Here is a 10,127-nt window from a genome sequence, read left to right as displayed (position 1 = left end):
AGGGTTTTAAACCATGCAAATGAATAGGATCTCACACAGATAAACACACATATAACCAAATACACATAATCCCCATCATTCAAATACACAAGATAAATACAAATAATGAGAAGAAAATTATATAAAGACATATCCACGTAGAAAAATCAATTAATTAATTTGCTAGATAGTTGGTAACTTAAAAATAATCAAGGATAGCTTGATTATGTTCAGTAATCTAAGTTTCCAAGAATTGGTAAGAGTGAATAAGGAACCAGTTAATAGCTGTGCAATTAATATTTATAGTGAGATACTGACTTACGTGTACTTGGGTAAGTCATGTTATCTGACTTAGGCTTCATGCTTCTGTATCTGAGGTGACAATACTATTTCCCTTCTCATCCACCTCCTCTGCAAAGATGCTCTGCAAATAAATGAGGTAATGTTTGGGAAATGTTTGCAGCTTGAGAAGGAAACCCACTGCATACCTCTCAGGTGTTATTACTATTCCATAGTCAAGCCTGGCATATTATTTTTATTTTAAATTGAAACTGTACTGTCTGAGTTCTTGGGTTCTGACCAAAATCTGGGTCAACATAAGAAGATGATTATCTTTAATTTTAATTCTGAGGCTCTGTTCTGATCCCTTGCACGTGTGAGGGAAAACTGTAGCAATAAACAAAGCACATAAATCAAGCTTTGAAAGAGAAAAATCTCTATCCAAGGAGGATTTTTTTTTTTTTCAATGAAGAGCACGAACACTGTATTTCCCCGGAGAAATATTTCGGTCTAGGAAGGAGGATAGTGCATGCCGTGTGTGTATGCGTGTGTGTGCATGTGTGTGTATGTGTGTGTGCTGTGCGTGCGCGCCCGCGGAGAGAGGGGCGGGGGAGGCGGATGAGGAGGATGAGATCATAGTTTCAGGATCCTCAGGAAACCCTGGTACTGGCAGCAGCCAGCCTCTGCTGTGCCCACATGACCCACAACTCTGGCAGCGGACCCGGCACTTCCAACATTATTAAATAATAAGAAAGCGGCTCCTACTCCATGCCCAAACCTCCCTACAGACCAATGGACACCTTCTAAGAGTTTGGCGAGTCGGTGACTGAGGCGCCCGTCCATTCCAAGGTGTGTGCAAGGCGTTTTCCTCCTTGACAGCTCCGGGATGGGGGAGGGCGCGGGAGTGGAGGGGGTCCGGGCGCCGGGCGGGGAGTGGGCGCGGGCCGGGCCGCCGCGCGGTGCCCCCCGGGCAGCTGGGTGCCGCGGAGCGAGCAGCGAGGCGGGAGATGCACATGACGCGCCGCCCCAGCTGCGCAGGGACCGCAGCCGCCCACGGCGCCGGGGCGCGGGCACAGGCGGCTCCGCTGCCGGAGCAAGGGCAGGCGCCGCGCACCGGCAAAGTCAAGAGTGGAAGCGGGCGGCGAGCGCCGGCTGGGGAAGGGAATCGCCCCAACGCCCACTCGCGGGGTTCCCACCTGTGCGCGGGCGCCGGCCGCCGCCAGCGCCAAGCATGTGCCGGGCGCCGCAGCCAGGACTGCGGCGCGGCGCCTCCCCCGGCGGCGGGCGGCGCCTCGGGCCCGCGGGGCGGCGGTAGCGGCTGCTGCAGGATGGCCGGCCCGGGGGCGCGGGGCCGCGCAGGTAAATCTCGGCCTCCCGCGGCGGCCCGGCCGTGCCGCAGCCCCCGCTGTCGCCGCCGCGCCGCTCCCGGGCTCGGCGATGGCAGCCGGCTCCGTGGCGGCGCGGGTCGAGTTGTTTTTGTTGTCAGTGCTGCGCTCCCGGGCGTCCCCGCGGGCTGAGCCGTTGGGAGGTGGCGTGGCCACCTCCATTAGGGATGGCGCTCACGTGGGGGAGCAGGCTAGGGGGTACTGACCGGCAAGACGGCGACGGGTCCCTTCCAGCCCGCGGCGTCTGCGCGCGTTGGAATGCACTGCGGTGCCGGGGCGGGTGCTGAGGGGAGTGGGCGCGCGGCGCCGGGGGCGGCGGGCGGCGGACGTGGGCGCGCGGGGGGCGGGGTGGGGCGGGGGGCGGCGAGGGGCCGCAGCCTTTATAGCCTGTTGCCCATTTCGGAGTTCTCCGCTGGACAGGGGGCGGACGGGAGGTTCGTTGTGGTGCCCGGAGTGGGAGGTAGAGTGGCGTCTGTCAAAAGACCAGAGCCAAGCAGAGAGGAGGGATGGCCGGACGGCGGTGCTGGGCTCGGTGGGACCATTCCCGGGACTCGGTAGGTGGTAAAACTTTCCTTGTTGGCAGGCTTGGGGTACGACTTTGAGAAGACAAGTGTGGAACTTGGGGGAGAAATGCCGGAGGTACACTTGCAGAGAAGCTTGCCGCCCTTAGGGTCATTCTTGCTCTAAAAAATGGTCTTTGGAGTTAATATGGACGTTCAAGTTTTCCTGTTTTCTGTTAGGATCACTGGGTATTAATGTGTTTGTGTTTCCTTTTCCACATAACAGTAACCCATATTGTTGAAGTATGAATAGTTACGTTTCATTTACCAAAAATATACTTATTTTGTTTATTCCAAAGGTAGAAACTTTAGAAGAAAACAGCTCTCACTGTGTACCAGGCACAGTGTTGTGTGCCTCCACTCACTCACTTCTTACCACAACCTGAGGGGTAGTTCTTATTGTCCACCTTTTACAGGTGAGGAAATCCAGACCCAAGGAGCTGAAATAACTTAACTCGAAGTCGTACAATTATTAAATGTTAGAGTCCATTTGGGCTCTCGGTTCGTGTTTTAGCAACTCATGTATTTATTTATCTATATGACACCCCACTGTGCCTACAGTCTTCTATATTTCCTATGTTGGCCACATTTCTCTACCAACGTGAACGTCTTAACTATGTGCTAAGGGCTGGACATTAAGGTTTTCTAATATTTAATACCCTTTGAGTACTTTTGCTAGAATTAACCAAGTTTCCTACAAACTAAAAAACTGAAGTATTATTTATCAGTGAAGTTAAGATTTTCAGCAGTTAAAATTACCAGCCAAGTAAATTACCACAAAGCAGGTGGCTAACTTGATCTACAGTTTGCTCTTAATTTTAAACTTTCTAAGGTATTAGGCTGGTCTTTCCTCAAAACATGGCCATCATTTTCCTCAGAACACTGGAATCTTTGAGCAAGTTTAATCATCCTTAATCCAGTCGTTGTGACTAGAGGTTAAGCAGTTTTAAAAGAATTTTGCAATTCTCTTTAAACTGTCAGTCGTTAAAAGCAGATTATATTTTGAGGATGTTTGTGTGTCTGTGCCTTTTAGCCAGTTGTAGATGCTTTGTACAAAGTTGTATAGCAATGAAGACTGAAATCAAAATTTCTCATTAGTGCTAAGTTGAAATACTTTTAAAATCTCTGCTTGCTTTAAATGAACCACAATGCAAAGAAAGGTCTCAGTGGGGTGAACTCCCAACTTCACAAATTTAGAGAATTACTCTTCATTTGAGCTTATCATAGAACTCTCAGAATATTCATTTAATTGGATGGATGTCTCTCTTAGGTCTTCATCTGTTATTTCTTCAAGTAAATTTAATTGCTCCTTCACATAACCAGTTTCACATTATTTTGACATTCATAGATTTCCTTAATTCTTGTCTCTCAGTTTAATTAAATTCTGTATACATATTTCAAACCCACAATTATTCAACACTATCAGTGAGAAGACTAGAATCCCACTGAACTACATGGACACATGGTCTTTGGCTATGACAAAAAAAAGTATCCCATTCTTCAGTGGTTAACCTCTTCTGTACCCCCAAATTATGGCTTCAACTTTATTTTGGGATTCCAGAGAAGTGCTGTGGTCAAAATAGTTACATGTCATCAGACACAGTGTTTTTGTTACTGAAATTGAATTTGAATTTTCCAAGTCTATTTATAGGAAATGTTGATTGTTTATTGAAAGGCATATGTTTTATAATACATGGATATGTCCTTTCTATAATACATAGATATGTCAGAACTATTCCAGTTTTCAGCTACTGTTGCTTATTTGAGAGAAAGCATTCCCTTGCTACTTTTACTCACCTGGTAGATATGACATGACTTTTTCCTTTCAAGACCCACATCTCTAGTTTTGGGATAATTGTAATGTCTCTGCTTCTTTTTTTTTTTTAAAGATTTTTATTTATTTATTTGACAGAGATTATAAGTAGACAGAGAGGCAGGCAGAGAGAGAGGAAGGGAAGCAGGCTCCCTGCCGAGCAGAGAGCCTGATGCGGGGCTCCTGGGATCAGGACCTGAGCCTAAGGCAGAGGCTTTAACCCACTGAGCCACCCAGGCGCCCCTAATGTCTCTGCTTCTTGAGAGCCCTTTCCATTTCAGGTGCTGGATGGGGAACTAGGGATCAGTAATGAGCAGAAAGATGAGTGATCCCTGCCAACACGGGGGGTCAGGCTTTAATAAAACAATTATGCAAGTAAAAGTTTATTTGCAAATTGAGATAAGTTCTCTGAAAGAAAGAATTCTATAAAAATGCATAATAAAGGATTCTGTACTAGGTACAGAGGTCAGAACCCTACGCCCAAGCAGTCACATATTTGTGGAGGAATGACATCTGAGAAGGTGTTTACTAAGTCAATTGTCTTCTTAAATGCATTCATACGTCTTTTCTGAATTATTTTCTGAGTCAGAGACCTTGGTCTCACTCTGGTTATCGCTACATGTCTCTATTCATCAGGAGCCATACGGTGTACCTTCATTATTCCCGTAGGGACACGGGGAGATTTACAAAACTATCAATACCTCTTAAAAAATATAGAGCATATACTACCCTTATCTAGTTATTAACTTACTTGCAGAAAGTTATTTAAGTTTAGTGAAATAGAATCTTTGTCTTTCTTTGCCTTAACAACTTCTTTTGAATTTTAAAAAAGTAGTTGTGTGTGTGTGTGTGTTGTTAAAGTGGCAGTATGTCTCAAAATAGAAATGCAATTGATTTATCATGCAGTCCCTCAGATTCTCTAAAGTGTCCAAGGGAAGGAAGAGAAGAGGCTCCAGAGTAAGGGAGGTGATATTAAGTGATGGATATGCTGGGAACATATGTATTAACAATTTAAAGCAAGCACAGTAACTAAATTTATTGAATAGTTACTGTGTGCTGGGTATTCTGTGGGCTATAGATAAATTAACTTATGTATTCTTCATGATAGCCTAGAGATCTGCATGCATTACCCATGTCCCCATTCTATAGGACAGGAACTGAAGCATGAAGAGAGCAGTAATCATGACCGCTGTCACATAGGTAGAGATAAACCCTAAATTCAAGTATTCTGATATTGTAGTCCACACTGTTAACTGTGGATGTGTGTAGTACCTAGTTCATAATTTTACTAATGCATTAAATCCCCATCATCATTGAAAATAGAAACACTCCTAATTTGATCCTTTGGTTACTTTTCTCTTAATAAAAGTCAGTGGAAAAAAAAATAGAACTTCCTTTGGCAATGCTTTTTGTCCCATATTTTACAGGCAAAATACACATAAAGCAAGAAGAAATACATAAATTCCTAGACAGACTGGAGACCACTAAATTATAAGAAATTTCTCATGATATGTTATATATTTTTAAATTAAAATAGTCATTTGAGCAGCATTTGAAACTATTGAAATTTTTAGCATCAAGGAAATGTACTTCAGCATTTCAAATAGGGAAATACCTTTAACAGCTAGAAGTTCTGTGACCACTTAAGCATTTTAAGTCACCTGTTTCACCTAGCACCAATGTCCAGAGTATGTACTGCAAAGAGGATATAAAGTATGACATAAAAACACCTGTTGAATTGTCTTGGTAAAATTTAAGACCCAGTTAAGATTTACATTAGGATCTTCTGACATGACTCATAGTAAATGTTATGATTAAAAACTTAATAGTTTTGAATATTATCCAAATAATGCTAATCTAAGACACATGGGGTATATTATTAGCAAAGTGAAGTACTAACTGGTTAAGCGTACTAATGCACATAAAGATCTTTGCACAGTGTCTGAAAATGTTAGCCAGTGTTATTTCTCCCTGAAAATGACGGGTAATATGCAGCTGATATGATTAATGTTAGTAGCAACCATGAATCACAATTCATACGTAGAGCACACATACAAGTATGTGACTCCTTTCTTTGAAATTGTCCAAAATGCTTAAGGCAGTGCATACATTTTCTGTTACTCCGGTATCCCTATCAAGATTGTGGTAGGTCATTTCCCTGTTTGCTCAGTTTCATCCAAAAGCTTGATTTCATGGAATAATTAGTAAACTGTTGCTCTAATTTATATCAAAAGGAAGAGCTGCAAGACTTGATCTGACTCTGTGTGTGTGTGTGTGTTTGGTGTTATCAGAGTGGAGGATGACATCATATATACCAATGAACAATTCATTAACTGGTGTTTGCAATCTGACGTCATAGTATAGTGTCCTATGGCAAAGAGTTTTGTATGCTTGATGTAAATCTAAAATATATTAGCTAGTTATGATTGTTTAGGTTATGCAGTCATAACAAACAACTTTAAAATCTCAGAGACTGAAAAGAACAAAGGTTTATTTCTTGCTAATGCTGTGTGCCCATGTTCATCAGTAAAAGACTTTCTACATCCCTCTCTCTTAGAGTTCCTGCTAATAAAGCCGCTGTCATCCAAACATCCCCATCTCTCATCAGGCCCATGGGGACATGGTGAATCACCCACAAGTTTTTAAAGGCTTCTACCAGGAAGCAACACTTACCATTTTTGCTCATATTTCATTGACCAAAGCAAATTATATAGCCATTCCTAACCGGAAGATGGACGAGCAGAGTAATTCGATCTTATGCCCGGATGGAAGAACAGTGCGATAGTAGTGAACACATTAATGATTACCATATAAAATTAGCCAGTTTCCTTCAATAGTTTTATCACTTAAAAATGACTTATGATATAATGTAAAGTGGAATCAACAATGACTATGCTTTAGAACTTCAACACAGGAAGTTAATTCCTACATAAAATCACCAGCAAAGAAAGTAGAGACCAAACTTGTGAAATGGACGGTATCCCCCTTTTTCATTAGAGGTGCATTTAGTCAAGAAGTAATCCTAAAGTTACGGTTTATTTTAGATGAATGTATGATATAGTGTCTTTGATAGTAAGCAAAGCCGAGGACAGTGCCAATGCCTGCAAACAGCCCCCAAGCTGTGTTTTCAGAGCACATTTGACAGTATAAACATGGTAGCGAAAGGAAAGCAGCTGTGTATCATCTTCATCACCTGCATCAACATGAACAAAAGTAATATATGCTATTCTGTATTATTGTAAAAAGCCATACAGATAAATATATACATAACACTGTATGTTTATTTAAATTGCCAAACATAATTTGAAAAGTTAGAATATATCCAATCCCTATTTTTAAATTAAACCTTGTATTTTGAAATAGTTGGAGATTCACATGCCATTGTAAGAAATAACGCAGAGAGATCCCACAGTCACTTTTATCCAGTTTCCCCCAACACAAACAAATGTTTAAAAATGGCCAAAAGACCTAAAAAGACATTTCACCAGGAAAGATACATAAATGACAGATATGTATGTGAAGGGATGTTCACATCATTAGCCCTTAAGGAATGCAAATTAAAATCATGGTGAGATATCATACACATCTATCAGACTATTCACTGCAAGTATATAGGAATTTACTGATTTTTGTATTTTTTATTGTATCTTGAGAACTTGCTGAAGTTAATAGCTCTAAATGTGTTTTGTAATTTCTTCAAATGGTCTATGTAGACCATCACATCATCTAAAAGTAAGAACAATTTTCTTTCTTTCTATATGATTAACCTGTATGCCTTTTCTGTTCTTGCCTTATTGCACTGTTAGAAGTTCCAATATCATGTTAAGTAGAAGGCTGAGAATGAACGTTCTTACATTGTTGCTGATCTTCCAGGGAAAGCATTTAGTCTTTCATCATCATGTATACATCATATCAGCAGTAATTTTTTTTGTAACTGTTCTTTTGGGAATTGAAAAATTTCACCTCCATTTCAGTTTTTTTCTGACTGTATTTATCATGAATAGATATTAATTTTTGTCAAATGCTCTTTTCCCCACCAAATGATATGATCATTTAATTTTCCTTCTTTAGCGTTTTGCAATAGTAGGGTATGTTGATTTTTGACCATTGAACCAGCTTTGCATCTCTGCAATAAATCCCATTTAGCCATTGTGTATAATTTTTTGTATAATCTATTTGCCAATATTTTGTTAAAGATATTTACATCTATATCCATAAGAGATATTGGTCTATAGTTTTCTTTTTTGGTGCTGTCTTCATTATTAATATTAGAGTAATACTAGCTCCATAAAATGAGTTACAATGTCTTCCCTCTTCTGTTGTCTGAAAGAGATAGTGTAGAATTGGTATTAATTCTTCCTTAAATATTTGGAGAATTTTTCAGTGAAACCATCTGGTCTGGGATATTCTTTATATATATACACACATATATATATGTGTTTGTGTATATATACACACACATATATACACATAACTAATATATATACACATATATATTAGTTATGAACTCAATTTCTTTAATACTTACATTGGTTTGCTTGGGCTGCCATAACAGAATACCACAGACTGGGGGCTTAAACAACAAAAATGTATATTTTCATGGTTCCAGGGGCTGGTAGTCCAAGATCCAGGGATCAGCAGTTTTGTTTTCTTCTCAGGCCTCTTCCTTGTCTTGCAGATGGCTGCCCTCTTGCTGTGTCCTGACATGGTCTGTCCTCTGTGTGTGCCTTCTTGGTGTCTCCCTGTGTGTCTAAATTTACCCATTTTATAAAGACACTGGTCAGGCTTGATTAGGACCTGTCCTAATTGTCACACTTTAACTTAATCATCATTTTAAAGGCCCTATCTCTAAACCTGATCATATTGGGTATTGTGGTTAAGGCTTCAACATGTAAATTCTGGGAAGACACCATGCAGCCCACAACAATATTTTATATGCTATTCAAATGATCTATTTCATATTATGTGAGTTGTGATAATTAAGTTTATTGAGGAATTGGTTCATTTCCTCCAAGTTGTCCAATCCATTTGTGGAGCATTGCTCATATTTATTTTTGTTCTTTTGATGTCTCCAGTATCTCTAGTGATATCCTGTGCTGCATTCTTGATGTTGGTAATTTGTGTCTTCTCTCTTGTCAGTTTGATGGAGGTTTATCAATTTTATTGATCATTAAAAGACCATATTGTTTCACTTATTTTTCTTTATTGTTTTTGTGTTCTCCATTTCATTGATTTCTGGTTTTATAATTATTATTTTCTCCCTTCTGTTGGCTTTTGGATTATTTTTCTCATCTTTTTCTATATTATTGAGTAGGTATTTAGATTACTGGTTTTAGGTTTTTCTTCTTTCCTAATGTATGCATTTAGTGCTATGCATTTCCCTTTTGGCACTGCCATAGTTCCGTTGCACATTTTGATAAATTGTATTTGCATTTGAATCCAGTTCAAGTACTTTTCAAAATTTCTCTTGAGATTTCCTCTTTGACCCCTGGGTTACTTAGAATGTGGTGTTTAGTTTCAGATATTTGGAGATTTTTGTTGTTGTTGTTGTTGTTGTATCTCTGTGTTTTTGGTCAGAGAAACTTATTTCCTGTACTGTCTTTCTTTATTTTGGTCTGAGAATACACTCTGTGTCATTCTGATTCATTTAAATATGTTGAAGTTGATATTATGGCCTGAAATGATGTTTATCTTGGTATATTTTCCATGAGCACATGAAAACGCTGTGTATTTAGCTGTTTGGGGGTAGAATGTTCTGTACATGCCCACTTAGATCCTGGTGGTTGATACTGCTGACAAGTTTTTATATATCTTTGCTAATTTTCTGCATAGCTGTCCTGTTGATTGTTGAAAGAATGTGTGAGGTCTCCAACTGTTATTGTGGATTAGTCCACTTCTTTCATTTCTATCAATTTGACTTTACATATTTTGCAGCTCTGTTGTTTGGTATATTTATATTTAAGACTGCTTTGTCTTCTTGGTGTATTGATTCTTTTATCATTACATAATATCCCTCTCTATATCTGGTAATTTTATTTGCCTATAGTCTATTGTATCTGATATTAAAAGATACTCCTTTGTTTCTCTGATTGATGTTTGCATATCTTTTTT

General features: G+C 40.1%; 1 protein-coding gene across 18 annotated transcripts in view; it reads left to right on the top strand.

The window, feature by feature from the left end:
* The first annotated feature begins 892 nt into the window (after positions 1-892).
* Positions 893-10,127, top strand: part of DTNA (dystrobrevin alpha) — a 355,996-nt gene continuing 346,761 nt past the window's right edge. For 9 of the 18 annotated variants that reach the window (XR_014302908.1, XM_082699553.1, XM_082699568.1 and 6 more), the window contains exon 1: positions 894-1,107. The gene's annotated coding sequence lies outside the window, so the exon portion shown is untranslated. Of the gene's footprint in view, positions 1,108-1,320; positions 1,618-10,127 lie in introns of those variants that run through there. The other 9 variants (XM_082699555.1, XM_082699552.1, XM_082699550.1 and 6 more) reach the window with 5 other exon arrangements.

Source organism: Mustela nivalis (genome assembly GCF_964662115.1).
Source record: "Mustela nivalis genome assembly, chromosome: 14".
NCBI lineage: Eukaryota > Metazoa > Chordata > Mammalia > Carnivora > Mustelidae > Mustela > Mustela nivalis.
Note: the sequence above shows the minus strand (reverse complement) of the source record. Positions and strands in the feature narration are given on the sequence as shown.